The sequence below is a fragment of the Sapajus apella genome, unplaced genomic scaffold, assembly GCF_009761245.1.
Source record: "Sapajus apella isolate SASKATOON/1434 unplaced genomic scaffold, GSC_monkey_1.0 scaffold15, whole genome shotgun sequence".
NCBI classification, from domain to species: Eukaryota; Metazoa; Chordata; class Mammalia; order Primates; family Cebidae; genus Sapajus; species Sapajus apella.
The window spans coordinates 22,741,805-22,757,491 of record NW_022436955.1 but is presented as its reverse complement, the minus strand read 5'-3'; the positions used below and the strand labels follow the sequence as shown (position 1 = coordinate 22,757,491).

The 15,687-nt window shown below is 45.3% G+C and overlaps 1 long non-coding RNA gene across 1 annotated transcript; it reads left to right on the top strand.

Moving 5' to 3' along the window:
- Window positions 1–362: 362 nt before the first annotated feature.
- Window positions 363–5,813, top strand: LOC116555353. Its single transcript, XR_004270493.1, has 3 exons — window positions 363–1,523; window positions 1,554–3,415; window positions 3,452–5,813. It is a non-coding gene; the product is annotated as an uncharacterized LOC116555353 (long non-coding RNA).
- The last annotated feature ends 9,874 nt before the right edge of the window (window positions 5,814–15,687 follow it).

Below are 15,687 nucleotides of genomic sequence, written 5' to 3'. Positions count from 1 at the left end.
GGTGACAGTGGTGGTGATGGTGGCAGTTACAGTGATAGTTATGGTGACAGTGATGGTGACARTGATGGTGATAGTGATGATGGTGATGGTGACAGTGGTGGTGATGGTGACCGTCATGGTGATAGTTATGGTGATAGTGATGGTGACAGTGATGGTGATAGTGATAATGATGGTGATGGTGACAGTGGTGGCGATGGTGGCAGTTACAGTGATAGTTATGGTGACAGTGATGCTGATAGTGATAATGATGGTGATGGTGACAGTGGTGGCGATGGTGGCAGTTACAGTGATAGTTATGGTGACAGTGATGGTGACAGTGATGGTGATAGTGATAATGATGGTGATGGTGACAGTGGTGGTGATGGTGACCGTCATGGTGATAGTGATGGTGACAGTGATGGTGACAGTGATGATGAGGATGATAATGATAATGATTATCTGCCCAGGAAATTTAGGGCCACCTCTTCTAATCCTTCCCAAACAAATTTTAGAAAAGAGACTCAGGAAGTTTTGGAGAAGTGTTTAAAAGGTGGGGGCGGTGAGATTTAAGCCCCTTTAACTGCCTGATGCTGCAGCCCCTCCTGGATGTCTTTACTTGTGCAACACTGTGAAGACACACCTGAATGTGAACCCCGAAGACGCTGGGGAGCAAGGAAGGCCCTCTTTCTCCGTGAGGGGTACTTGTAGAGCAGATTCAAGATAGAAAGTGAGGCAGGCTGTGTAGTGGCAGTGAGCTTCTGAGTGGAAGGGTGCTTATTGGGACCCTGGGTGTGCCACCTACCTGCAGGGTGACTTTGGGCAAGTCCCTGAACTTCTCTGAGATTCAGTGTTACATACTCAAAATGGGGCTAACTAATTGTAATTTTCTCACCACATTTTGAAGATCAGAGAAACACGTCTATGTTATCTACAATCAGTGTGTAGGTGCCTAATAAAAGGCAATGATACATTTTGCTGTTGTTACAGTGGTTGTAGCAGCAGCAATAGCAGTGGTTGAGAGATCACATCACCTTCCGTCTGGCTGCTAAGTGTACAAACATCATCCGTGTTCTGTTCATTCTGCCACATCCAATCCACCAGCAAGTTCATTCATTTTCTCTGCAGGATAAGTCTCAAATCTAACCCTGATCTGCAAGTCACCCATCAGGATCTGGTGGAAGTGGCCATCTCTTGCCTTTATTACTGCCACAGCCTCCTCACTGATCTCTCTGCTTCCAATCTTCCTTCCACCTTCCAATCCACTTTATGCACCATAGCCAGAGTTACATTGTTAAACTGCAGAAAAATCATGACACTCCTCTGTTAAAAACTCTTCAAAAGCCAACCTAATAAGAATAACTGATAAACAGTGGTGTGCTAGAAAATGCTGAACTATATGGTCACTCCAGGGGTGAGGAAGAACCCTGATTCCTAGCATCTGCCAATTCCTGTGGTGTAAATATTCCACCATCACTAATTTGAAACCAGGCTACCAAAGAGGTATGAGTTGAGAAGAGATGCAGGAAGTTGGCTTTCAGGAGCTGGTTCCAGCATCTCACTGAGTAGTCGTTGAGTTTCCAGCATCTCACTGAGTAGTCGTTGAGTTTCCTCTGTACTAAGCTAGGGCTTCTATTTCACAGCATGATCTCATTTAATTCTCACCATAGCTGTGTATAAGACAGGTGCTTTTGTTGTCCCTGTGATACAGATGGAGAAACTGAGGCATGGGCCATCTGGCTCCAGCACCTCGCCACACCGTATTGCCTCTCTTTGTTGTGCTTAAAATAAAATCCAAACTCCTTATCTTGTTGACAAGACCCAGAACCTGTACCTGTGTTCTTCCACCATCATTGTGTGCCCATACCTACCCCTACACTCTGCTCCATCATGTCTGGTTCTTCCTGGTGCAGGCCTGCTTTCATGCTGCAGGCCTTCATCCCTTTGTCCCTCTGCCTGGAAGACTCTTCTCCAGCTCTTTGCATAGCTGGTCCTTCCTCATCTTGAGGTCCCATCTTAAACATCACCTAGCCACCCATCTTTGTCTCTCTTGTTGTCCTGTTTCTATCCATCCCAGAGTGTATCACACCCACTTAGTGATTTAGTTATTTGCCTAATGGTTCAATAGTGGCTCCCAGGGGAAGATGAGGAGTGAGGAGGCGATCGGCTTCCCAGGGGACATCTAACAATGCCTGAAGACGTTTTTCGTCATCACAACTCAGGAGGGGTGGCTGGTGGGTTACTGGCATCCAAGAGGTCAAGGCCAGGGACGCTGCTCACCACCCTCCAATGCATAAAGTACTTGATGTCTTCTACCACTTTCAAGGTAGAGATCCCACTCTGTGACTTTGCATATAAAGTTGTCTGTGATTTAGCCCTTAAATGCCCCACCACAAAGAATTACCTGATCCAAAACGCCAATAGTGGAGTGGCAAGGCTGAAACATTTTGCTGTTGGCTGTTTTTCTCTCCCTGCTAGAATGCAAATTCCAGGAAGGCATGGCCTTGACAACTTTGTTCTCTGCTGTATTCCCAGTGCCTGGCACACAGTAGGTGCTTTAAAACCACGTGTTACATGACTAAATTAAAAAGTAACGGTACTGCCAATCATCATCACTGTAACAATAATAACGAGGCATCTTTTTGAAGAGATGCCAAAGTGTTCAAGGCAGGTAGGAAGAGGTGGAGAAGGTGCTGCTCTCCTGTTCTCTCTGCTTAGCACTCTTTTTGGCCCAAAGACAGGGAAGGAGGGGCAGGCACTTGATAAAATCACCTCCTCCTCCATCCCTGACCTCCCGGAGCAGCCGTCCACTAAGTGTTGCACTTGGCTACAGTTCCTCTTAGTAATTTGGTTAATTGGATGAACAGGCACTTTAGTGACACAGACTGGATTTCCACGCCGCAGTCCATCAAAACTAATCAGTTGGCTGTGTTCCATTTCTCAGCAACTGACAGCTTTGCCAGGATGGTGGTAGATGGTAACTTTTTAAATTGAAGAACTTGCTAAATAATGGCAGTTAGAACTTGGCAGGATGCTTTCAGAGGGGAAGGGGAGACAAGAAATCCAGTGTTGGCTTTGCTTTCCCTCAAAGAGATAATCTTGTTAAGGGGCCGGCTGATTAAAAGTTTCTTCCAAAGACAGTGGTGAAAAGTAATCATCTTCAAATTGTACTTTGTTTCTTTTGTGTAAAAAGTAATTGCAAAGCTTGTGTACTGCATTCTTCCTTTCTAAGATGTTTATTAACAATTAACATTGTTATTTTTATATACTGTATGACTAATACTAATGTATTGTCTTAGTTAGAATAGTACCGGCTACTATAAGAAAACAAACCTCAAAATTTTAGTGGCTTAACACAAGCTATCTCAATCCCCTCAGAGTCCAGTCTGGAGTTTCTGGTTAGAGTGTCTCTCTTCCATGCAGTGATTCAGGGACCCAGGTTGGCTGTCTTCCATGCAGTGATTCAGGGACCCAGGCTTCTTTCATCTGTGGGCCTGTTATCCTCTAGGGCCTCAATGGCATCTGTCCCTAGCCAGCAAAAGGAGAAGAAGGGCATGGAGAAGGCACACTCAATTTTTAAAAACCTTGACCCAGAAGTGATGTACAATATTTCTATTCACATTCCTTGAGTAAGAATAGTCATATGGCTATCTCTGGCTACAAAGAGGACTGATAAATGTGTCCCTTCTGAGCCATAACTCCATATCATGGAAGAGAGAACATGAGCTTTGATGGCCAACTAGCCATCTTGGCCACAGGTGGACAGCTCACCCACACAACCCTATGAGAAATTAGGATTTCCCCTTCCCTTAAACAAGAAAAGTGAGGCTCAGATGTGGTAAGCAACCGATGTATATTTATGTTCTTAGCAAGGAGCCAAGTCAAGAGTTGCATGTGTATAGATTATAAAGCCTGTATCTTCCCTCTTTCCCTCTTTTCTCCCTCCCGTCCATCTCTCTCCCATCTGTTTTTCTCCCTCAATTCTTTTGTTTACTCTCTTTTATCATTCTAAACCTTGAAAATTTCTAAAACATGAACATTTTGCTTCTGTAACCTTGTATGTTTTCAACATGGTTGTTCTTTTTGGTTTGAAGATTGTCCCCATTGGATATCTTTAACCTAAGAGATTTGCCTAAAGCATACTAGATGATTTCTGAAGCCTTCATTTTGCTCTCAAAAGTACAGGAAAGTTAAAAATGATAGAAAAGAGACATTTCTAAAAAGCAAATCTGATACTATCACTCCCTTATAGAATAATACTTGATGTGTCCCTGTCACTTTCAAAGTAGAGATCTCACTACCTTAGCATATAAAGTCATCTTTTTATATGCATCTTGACTTAGCATATAACGCTGTCTGTGATTTAGCCCCTAAATGCCTCCCTGACCTTCACTCAGACCTCAGGCAGTTTTTTGGAAGACCTGCAGCTCTTCCACACCTATCCTGCGTTCACCTGTCGGCCTGGCCCCTGCCTCCATACACCCATTGCGTTCTGTGGTTCCAAAGTAGGCCCTACTGAAGACTACAGCACTAGACTGGAATTGTTGACTCGTGTGTAGATTTTGTGTGTTTTCCCCTATTAGACTGTGGGCTCCTCAAAGACAGGGGCTCGTCCGATCTATTTTTATCTCCCAAGTGTCCAGCACAGGGCATGACACAAAGCTGGTGCCCGTTCAATCTGAAGTGCACACAAGAAGGAATGAACCACTGCTAAGCTGCAAGACAGGCATCAGAAGTAAGAGGTTTCACATCCACTGGTAATTCAAAATGAGGTAAAGCCACGATTCAATTTAGTTGGAACTTACAGGGTGATGTAGTAACCTTGCGTGTGCATAGAAGAAGGGTTTTATAGTTTACAGAGCGCGCTCCTATAGGATCTTCTATGATCCTGCCATCATGCTGAGAAAGAGATAAGGTATGGCACGTGTGCTTGTGTGTATATGTATTGTGTTTGTGTGTACATGTACACCTGCTGCTTTTCACCCCTAACAATCATGTCTTGACATGTTTAAAGATGCTGGAGATGGTTTCTGGGTGGGTCGGCTTCATTGCAAAGGGCAGGCTGTCTCTGTCTTACGGTTGCATTTCTTTGCATCGCTGGTCTGAAGAAGTTGTTAGTCTGCGTAGAGAGATTGCTGAGGAGGCCACAATATCCCCAAATTTAGAAAGGTGGATGAATCCAGGGACCTATGGCCCACTCACTTGTGTTAACAAACATTTCCAGTGCCGTGCGGCGACCAGTCCATAGCTTCATTGCACAATTGCAGGGTTTTGTATGAAGGTTTGCAGGGAGCATGCCAGAGCCTATTTCTAAACAGTCTGATGATTTATTTGATGCCTTCGGATATTTAAATAGTCTGCAGTGTACACCGAGTGTCTGAAATGTTTATTTTTTCCTTGCGTTAATGTGTGGGACCTCTCACTACGTCTTGTACACCCCAGGCACTCAATAAATATGATTTATGGAAGATGTAAATAAATCCAAACCAGGATGATGTCTGTGTTCATTAATTTGTAGCTCCAGAAGGCAGTCCCCTTCTCCAAACTTGAAAAAGAGAAAAATCCTCACCAAATCACAGAAGAAAAGAAAATGCAAAATGTATGACTCACCGGCCCAAGTAAAAAGTCCTGAAACTCCCTGGAGTGAAATAAGAAATTCATGACTATGTTCTCAGCTTTGTGACCTTGGGCCAATTATTTAACCTTGCCGCGTTGTCCCTTCTTAACTAAACACTGAACTGGAATGGTTAAACGATATGACAGTGCCACTGAGCTTCAGATAAATGAGGAAGAGAAGAAAACAGGACGGGCCAGGTGTGGTAACATATGCCTGTAATCCCAGCACTTTGTGAAGCCGAGGCAGGCAGATCACAGGGTCAGCAGATCAAGACCATCCTGGCCAACATGGTAAAACCCCCTTTCTACTAAAAATACAAAAATTAGCTGGGCATGGTGGCACATGTCTGTAATCCCAGTTATTTGGGAAGCTGAGGCAGGAGAATCACTTGAACTCGGGAAGCGGAGTTTGCAGTGAGCTGAGATGGAGCCATTGCACTCCAGCCTGGCAACACAGCGAGATTCCATCTCAAAAAAAAAAAAAAAAAAGAAAAAAAAGAAAAGAAAATAATAAGAAGAAGGAAAACACGACAGTGGAGCTAAATATTCTATCTACCACATTCTAGGCAGTTTTATTTAGGATTTCTGACTGTTTTCCTCCCAGCATCCCTGAAGAAGCTAATGGAATCATTAGGAACACCAATTTGGCAGTTAAGCTACCTGGGTTCAAACCCCAGCTCTGTTCTTTACTGGCTGTGTGACATTGGGTGATTTGCTTAACCTTTCTGTGCCTCGGTTCACTCATTTACAAAATGATGATGATAATCACAGTATTCCCTTGTGCGCTGGTTGTGAAGCTCAAATGAAGCCGTGTCTATAATGCATTTATGTAATGCTACTATGTGACAAGTACTGGGGCAAGTGTTATTCGTTACTAATTCTCACTTTTAGATGAGACACCTGAAGCTGACAGATTTAAACTTTGTGTTTCAGGCCACAGTGCTCATGACCTTGGGGAGGTGGGTAAACAACGGGGAAAGGGTGAGAGATCTGAGCCCAGTTCCGTCACTCCAAAGCCCTAGCTTCGGCCCTGAGCCCTGCGGTGTCTTTGCCAGTAAGATCACTCCATCCCACAGCCGCAGAAGCCGGGCTCTCGACCTGGCTGACCTCTGGGAATTGCCAATTTCTTTTTTTTGTTTTATTTTTTGAGACAGAATCTCGCTCTGTCATCAGGCTGTAATGCAGTGGCGCAATCTCAGCTCACCACAACCTCTGCCTCCCGGGTTCAAGCGATTCTTCTGCCTTAGCCTCCTAAGTAGCTGGGACTACAGGCATGTGTCACCATGCCCTGCTAATTTTTGTATTTTTAGTAGAGACGGGGTTTCACCATGTTGGCCAGGATGGTCTCAATGTCTTGACCTCGTGATCTGCCCACCTCGGCCTCCCAAAGTGCTGGGATTACAGGTGTGAGCCACCGTGTCAGCTGAATTGCCTATTTCTAAATGTGCTTAGGGCAGGAGTCCTGGTCAACTCTGGCCCTTCCCTAGTAGGTCCAGCCTCACTGGGCTGTCTCTTCACACTTGCCTCTTGTCCCCTGCGAGCAAAAGGGAAAAGAAAACTTAAGAGAAAGAAGAAAATCACCAACCAGAGTTGGAGGCAGCTGCTAAGACCCATTCTAGTTTGTGGGAGTTCTCTCCATGATTCCCTGCCCCAACAGCAGGTTCCAGCCAGCTGAGCTTACCCTTCATTGAAACTCATTAATGATCCTCCCTTCCTGCCTGGGACACATCACTGCCTCCCTTCCCCCTGGGGGTCCCTGCCTGCTTCCCCACTCTGTCTCACAGACTTTCTGTGGCTGACCCCTGACCTGCCTCTGGAAAGTCGAGCTGGACTGAAACACCCCCCTTCCTACCCATGCCATTTCTGTGGGACACCTCTGGAGAAGGTCCTTCCTGTCCCCACTGGTCTTTCTGAAGCTTAATTGAATTGAATACAAATATAAATTTCAAATGCACATTTCAGCTTGACTTAGCTCTTCTTCTTAGAAGAAGCCAGGTTAACAAGCTCTCTGCAGCCTGCCTGGCCACAGTACCAGGAAGTAAGTGCTGTTAAGTCAAATAGGAAGTTCGTAAAAGAATGATTTGGAGAGACAGCCTTCATTAAAAATCATATAGGATTATACAATGTGCATTCCTTTGCTTCTGGCTCCTGGTGCGCTGCAGGGTCTGGACACTAGGACCCCCAAAATATGATTTCTTTCTATTTCATTCTATGTATGTTCTTTAAACACACACACACACACACACATACACACACACACACACACTCACACACACACCCACATTCTATTGACGTATAACCTAACTGACTGCCAAATTTGCCCTGCATGGAAAATCACCACGGATCCTTTCTCCTTACCTGGGACACATCACTGTACTCCTATCAAGTGCACTAATCTTGGTGCTCAGCTTAACCAGACCCAGCTTCATGGGTATGGGCTCTGTATAGTAACGCAGGGACCCACACTTAGAAGGACCCACTCTTCATTTAATGCTTTGCTGTTGCTGTCCTGAAAGTCTTAAGAATTTTTTTTTTTTTTTTTTTTGAGACGGAGTCTCGCTCTTGTTACCCAGGCTGGAGTGCAATGGCGAGATCTCGGCTCACCGCAACCTCCGCCTCCTGGGTTCAGGCAATTCTCCTGCCTCAACCTCCTGAGTAGCTGGGATTACAGGCACGTGCCACCATGCCCAGCTAATTTTTTGTATTTTTAGTAGAGACGGGGTTTCACCATGTTGACCAGGATGGTCTCGATCTCTTGACCTCGTGATCCACCCGCCTCGGCCTCCCATTTTTTTTTATTTTTTATTTTTTGAGATGGAGTTTCGCTCTTGTTACCCAGGCTGGAGTGCAATGGCGCAATCTCGACTCACCGCAACCTCCGCCTCCTGGGTTCAGGCAATTCTCTGAGCAGCTGAATTTTTAATCTCTGTTTTTTTTTTTTTTTTTGAGACAGAGTCTTAGTCACCCAGGCTGGAGTGCAATGGGGAGATCTCAGCTCACTGCAACCTCTGCCTCCTGGGTTCAGGCAATTCTCCTGCCTCAGCCTCCTGAGTAGCTGAGATTACAGGCATGCACCACCATGCCCAGCTAATGTTTTGTATTTTTAGTAGAGACGGGGTTTCACCTTGTTGACCAGGATGGTCTCGATCTCTTGACCTCATGATCCACCCGCCTCGGCCTCCCAAAGTGCTGGGATTACAGGCTTGAGCCACCGCACCCAGCCCTCTTAAGAATTTTTTAACAAGACACCCCTCCTTTTCATTTTGCATTGAGTCTTGCAAATTAATCAGCCAAGACTAAGATCGATGAATTCTTCCATGTCTACACCCATATAACCACCTTCTTGATCAATATACAGAGCATTTCCACCTCCCAGAAGGCTCCCTTGGGCACAATCTCAGTCAGCGCCCCTAGAGGTGGCGCTGTTCTGACTTCTGTCACCCTCCCTGGCCTTGCACTGCACACATATAGGATTATACAATGTGCATTCCTTCGCTTCTGGCTCCTGGTGCGCTGCAGGGTCTGGACACTAGGACCATGTTTTTGCTCGACTCAGCAGCCCTTCTTTACCAATGAACTATTGCCCTGCAATAGTTCATTGCATGACTGCACCTCAGTGTGTTTTCTAGTCACCTGTTGACAGACACTTGGGCTGCCTTATGTTCTCAGCTTTAGGAATAAAGCTGTGATGAGCATTCTTGTTTGTGTCTTTGGTGAACAGATGAACTTATTTCTTTTGAGCGTGTGCCCCATCTCATGTTAGTCTTACATTTAGTGATAGTCTTACCTGTGTGTGTTTCGTGCAAATTAGGAATAATTCATTCAGACAGTGAGGTCCCTCACGGGAAAGTATGCTCCTAAGAAACCTCTCAGGTGTGTTTCCGCATGCGCCGAGATCACCAGATCCAGGTGAGATGGTGGCATCCAGCATCAGATAGGTTTCATGTGTGGTGACATCACCAGACCCAGGAGAGATGTGGGGATCTGGCGTTAGATTGTCTCTTTTTTTATTCTCATCATTATGCATAAAGATTCCCATGTCTTAAAAAATGTAACTCAGTATCAAATTTTAATAGAATTTTCTACCTTTTTGCCCACATAGCAAAACCATGGACATCAAATTGATATAAATGCCTCCTGGGGTCTTGGGTAATCATGTTGGCACAACCTGTGGGCGCCTTCCCAGGGCCGCTGACAGGGTCTGTAAGATCGTTTTGGCCTGTTGTCACGTTCTCTTTCGTTTGTCCAACTGACTTTTTACCGAACTCTCCCCAGCAAAGTCCCCTGTGGTCTCCGGGCTGCTTCTGACAGGCAGAGAGAGTGGGATTCAGATTAACCCACCCCTGACGCCAGAGTCCGAGGTCCTGTGGGGTCGGATTAGCAAAGGCATACAGGCCTCACCTGGAAGGGACTCAAGGCTGAGTCCCCAGGTGATGCAGCAGCGCAGATCTTCTGGGCCAACAAGCCAAAGAGATAATGTAGGCCAGAGCCAGGACCACCATCTCCTGCTGAGATGGGAAATGAAGACTGCAGCTCCCATCCTTGTGCTGACTCTCTTCAGGCTATTCCTGACTCATCCACCTAGCACTTTGGGGAGCACCTGCTGTGCACCAGGCCAGCTGCCAGCGGCCCAGAGCAGGGGGTGAGCTGGGAAGTGAAGCACAAAAAGACACTATGGACTTTAAAGTCAGCAGCTCCTGCCTGTGAATCCCAGCTTAGAGAACTGTAGGGCAGGTGACCTTGGGCGAGTTACTCCTTCCAGGCAGTAAAGGGTAGTAGAGAATAGTGCTAGCTTTGAAGACAGACTTAGTTATCCTCAGCCTGACTTCACTGTGCAGGCTGGTTGTTTCATGAGACTGTTCCTCAGTTTACCCATCCATCAAATGAGACTAGTAATAGTACTGCCCTCACGCCATTGCTGTAAGGACTCAGGAAGCTTCTATTAAGAAACATTGTCTGGCATGTAGTAAATGTTTGATAAATATTACTTATCATATTTGTTATTATGAGCCTAGCACGGTGACTCACACCTGTAATCACAGCACTTTGGGAGTCCAAGGCTGGTAGATCACTTGAGGTCAGGAGTTCAAGACCAGCCTGGCCAACATGGTGAAACTGTCTCTACAAAAATACAAAAATTAGCTGGGCATGGTGGTTCATGCCTGTAATCCCAGCTACTCGGAAGCCTGAGGCATAAGAATCACTTGAACCCAGGAGGCAGAGGTTACAGTGAGCTGTGAGACTGCCGTTACTCTCCAGCCTGGGCAACAGAGCAAGACTCCATCTCAGGGAAAAACAGTCATTATTATTGTGCTTATTTTTTACATTTCTACCTAGGGGCAGCAGCAGCTGGGATTACATGGCATCACGTGCTCAGGTGAATGAATAGCTAGCATGTCAGCTCTGTGCCAAGTAAGCAGTACACATTCAATAAATAGTGGTGGAGTTGGAGCAAGAATATTTTCGTTTTTGTTTTTATTCTTATTTAACAATTCATTCTCCAAATATTTATCAAGTACCAAACATGTGCTAAGAACTCCTCTAGAAATAAAACAAAAACAAACTTTCTGCCCTCAGAAAGAGCAGATGTTCTAAAGTCATGTAATGAACCAATTAACTTTCTGTCTATGAAAAGTCAAACAGCAATGTTACACCATCCTGGTCAACATGGTGAAGCCCCATCTCTACTAAAAATACAAAAAATTAGCTGGGCATGGTGGCACGTGCCTGTAGTCCCGGCTACTCGGGAGGCTGAGGCAGGAGAATTGCCTGAACCCAGGAGGCGGAGGTTGCGGTGAGCCGATATCTCGCCATTGCACTCCAGCCTGGGTAACAAGAGCGAAACTCCGACTCAAAAAAAAAAAATTAAATAAAGTCAAGTAAATGATGTGGAAAGATAGGATGCCACTATACTAGGTGGTCAGGGAAAGCCTCCTTGATGAGGACATGCTGAGAGCAGAGAAGTAGGGAGCCAGGTGGGTATCTGAGGAAGAGCATTCTAGGCAAAAGTGATAGGAGTGTGGGTTCTGAATGGAGGGAATGAGCCCACAGTGGCAGGAGGTGGGGGCAGAAAGGAGCCCAGGGAAGACACTAGAAACCTGGAGCCACGGCCATCTGGATTTTATTCTGCAGGAGCTGGAGAGCCATGCTGTGCCTGAGCTATTTAAAGGATATCTGTGGCTCTTGCATGGAGCCCAGAAGAAGCAGAGAGGCAGTTAGAAGATGAGACTGTGGTCCTAGCCGGAGATGTCGGTAACTCGGGCGAGAAGAGTGGTGGATGTCTTGGGAACCTTCTGTTCTGTATTGATCCATTTTACAGATGAGGAAACTGAGTCCACAACATCAAGAAAGAAAGACAAACTTCAGAGTTAGTAGATAAAGTCCAAGCCATGAAGGGTGAAGGAGATTAAGAAATACTTTTTGGCTGGGTGTGGTGGCTCACCCGCCTCTAATCCCAGCACTTTGGGAGGCCAAGGCAGGTGGATCACGAGGTCAGAAGTTCAAGACCAGCCTGGCCAACATAGTGAAACCCCATCTCTACTAAAAATACAAAAATTAGGTGGGCATGGTGGCAGGTGCCTGTATTCCCAGCTACTCGGGAGGCTGAGGTGGGAGAATTGCTTGAACGTGGGAGGCAGAGGTTGCGGTGAGCCCAGATCGTGCCACTGCATTCCAGACCGGGTGACAGTGTGAGATTCTGTCTCAAAAAAAAAAAAAAAAGAATAAGCTGGGTCAACTGGCATTTAAGTTTTCTCTGAAGCCATTTCATTTACCACCACCCCATTTCTCACCCAGGGTCTTCCTGCCCTTATATATTGGCTGACAGGAGTGGCAGTCACATGCAGTCTGAGGTCTAGCTTTACAGGCCAGGCAAAAGATTAAGATACAGTTTTCATCTTCTGTGCGGTATTAGGTCTGCATTAGCCCTTTATTTGCTAAGGGACTTGATTTCATTATGAATCAATTTGCTGAGTCACGAATAACTTGGAAACTGAGGTGTTTCAACCCTCAAACAAACCCACCTTGTTTCTTGAAATATCTGAAGCCATTCCCCATCTGAGCCCAGAAATTCATTTTTGTCCTTGTTTTACAGCTTTATGTGGCTTCTTACCATTGTTCGCCACTCACGGGGTTGGCCTTTGTGTCCAGGGTTTATGGTATTTCGTGCAATAAGAAAGGTGGCTTTGCAGAAAGGAAGGGAAGTTTGGAGTCAGGCAGGTCTGGCTGTTTAACTTTTAACCAGCTGTCTGGGCGCTGGGTGACCAGAAGCCAGTGCCTTCATCTCTGCAAGCCACACATTCCTGACTTATACACCAAGAAGGGCAATTCCTGCTTAGAGGAGCTGAGCCAGGTCTCCAAGTTCATGCCTCAAATTTGTAAGCAGTGTGCCTGGCTCCTTCTGGCTGTTCAATGAAGGGGAGTTGTTTGGATGAGTGCCCCTCCCTTTGAATACCAACAGAGTATCAATACAGGCTGCTGTGCCTTGGCTTCTGTCTTTCCCCACTGGAGTTCCTCCCTACTCTGTGGGTGGCCCAGTATCTCCTCTCTTGGCTTCCTCTAAGCCCTTCGGATTTAACTTCAGGCCACCAGTCCTGCTCTTGGCCAGAGCATTCCCCTGGAGTTCTCACCATTCCTCAAACTCTGCTCACAGGTAGACCTGGATTTCTAAGACCCAGAGTTTATAAAATGTTTGGATGGCTAACAAGATTAGAAATATAAGATTGCAAGAGCCTTTCCTGGCATCTCCAAAGAAACCTATACAAGTGGGAGGCCTTGGAACTTTATTTTCTTTAGGAGGTCTACCCGGTACAGCACTTGCTTCTCAAAAGCAAAATGCACACTAGCATCAAATTATGCTTGGAATGATCTGGGCATAAAGAATGTTGCACCATCCAATCAGATTGCAGGCTGCATGTATAGATAACCTTTGCCCTCTGGGGATATGGCAGGAGGGTGAGAGCCTTTGCAGCCCATACTTTTACCTGCTTTGAATAAATCAGTAAGAAAATAGACTTGCTACTTGATTAGTTAAAAAACAGTACATTGAAATTTCTCTGATCACCAGTAAGGTTGAACCTTTGTCGACTGATTGTTTTCTTATTTTCTGATCCATAACCTTTTACTGTTTTTTCATGATGACTTAATATTTATTGTGTGGCATGTCTGTTCTTTATGTCGTGTGGCTATTAACCATATAACCAACATTTCCATGAGGAAGCAAGTAGGAAAGATAATTGAGTTGGAAGATAGAGATGTTAAATTTGTTTTGAATTTGTTTTGAAGTTGTATTTAAGTAGAAGGCATACTGGTTTTAATTAGATTATGCAGTATAGATCAATAAGAATAGTACAGTTTTCTCACTTTGGGAGGCCGAGGCGGGTGGATCACAAGGTCAAGAGATCGAGACCATCCTGGTCAACATGGTGAAACCCCGTCTCTACTAAAACTACAAAAAATTAGCTGGGCATGGTGGCGCGTGCCTGTAGTCCCAACTACTCAGGAGGCTGAGGCAGGAGAATTGCTTGAACCCAGGAGGCAGAGGTTGTGGTGAGCCAAGATCGCGCCATTGCACTCCAGCCTGGGTAACAAGAGTGAAACTCCGTCTCCAAAAAAAAAAAAGAATAGTACAGTTTTCTAAGTTGTTTTATCTTCACTTTACAAAAGATGAACAAAAGTCGCTCATTCCTATCACAGCGTGGGAGATGAGGGTGTTAAGAGGGTTATTCAAATGCGGAAGACACCATCATTGATATGAACCACTTCTATTATATTTCTGCATAATGTATTTCTTCCACTTTGTTGCTGTTTTTTGTGGGTTTTTTTTTTTTTTTTTTTTTTTTGACAGAGTTTCACTCTTGTCACTGAGGCTGGAGTGCAGTGGCACGATCTTGGCTCACTGCAACCTCCACCTCCCAGGTTCAAGTAATTCTCCTGCCTCAGCTTCTGAGTAGCTGGGATTACAGGTGCCTACCACCACACCCAGGTAATTTTTGCATTTGGTAGAGACAGAGTTTCTCCAAGTTGGCCAGGCTGGTGTTGAACTCCTAACCTCAGGTGATCCACCCACCTCAGACTCCCAAAGTGCTGGGACTACAGGTGTGAGCCACTGCAGCCGCTTACTATACAGTTTTTTTAATACTTTGGGACTTCAGATGGAGATTTTGGAAAGCAGATTAAAATGAAATAATTTACCCTTTGCATTTTTCTTTATGAATTCTACCACAAACCCAGAAGAAATACGACCAAAATCACCAGATACTGGTGTTATGAAATCTCATTTGCATGGCACTTTTTTCCTATGTAAAGCTTTCTGGAAGCAAGGACTGATGCAAGCTCTCACTTCTCCAAAGTCCAGATTAGTTGGGCTAGAGTCAGATAATTACCATACACTTCTCAGTCACTCACTTGCAGCCCCCTTCTTAAAAGGAACTGGGTTTTGAAGATCACCCAATTCTGGTAGCTAGGACTTTTCTGAAGAGAGGGGGAAATGAGATTTCCCTTAACCTAATGTAACCTGGTGTTACTTGCCTGGTCCCGTTCTCCAGGAAGAACAAGAACCAGAATGTAGGAAGTGAAACATGGGTTTAAAAAAAAAATCACAGAAGGAAGGGGACAAGTTGCAGAGTTAGTGGGGGTGGGTGTGAAGGATAAAGCTTGCAAAACAGCCCCTACGTGTGTCAGAGCTGTGGTTATTAGGAAGAGCTAAAGACAGACACAATGACAGATCAGATGCAAAGTTGTACCTGATTCTGCATCCAGGTATGCCCTTAGCACTAAATATCCAAGCAACACAAAACTGAGAGTTAAATGCCTTGGCAGAAAACTAGCTGAAGTTTAAGGCGGCAGCTTCCTGGCATTCAATCAGATAGAGAGAGGCTGGAGCAATTTAGAGAGGACCAATTCTTCAAAGGGTTCCATTTTAATTACAAGCTGGTTGGAGAATATTACTTCCAGAACCCTCCCTGCTACCTGGGTTCACTTCCAAAACCTAATGGAGTTATATTGGCCAAATGAAAGACTCCCAAATCACAGTGACAACTTCCCTGCCCAACCTCAATACGCTTTGTCTTCGTTCAAGTGCCAGCTGGGCTCCAG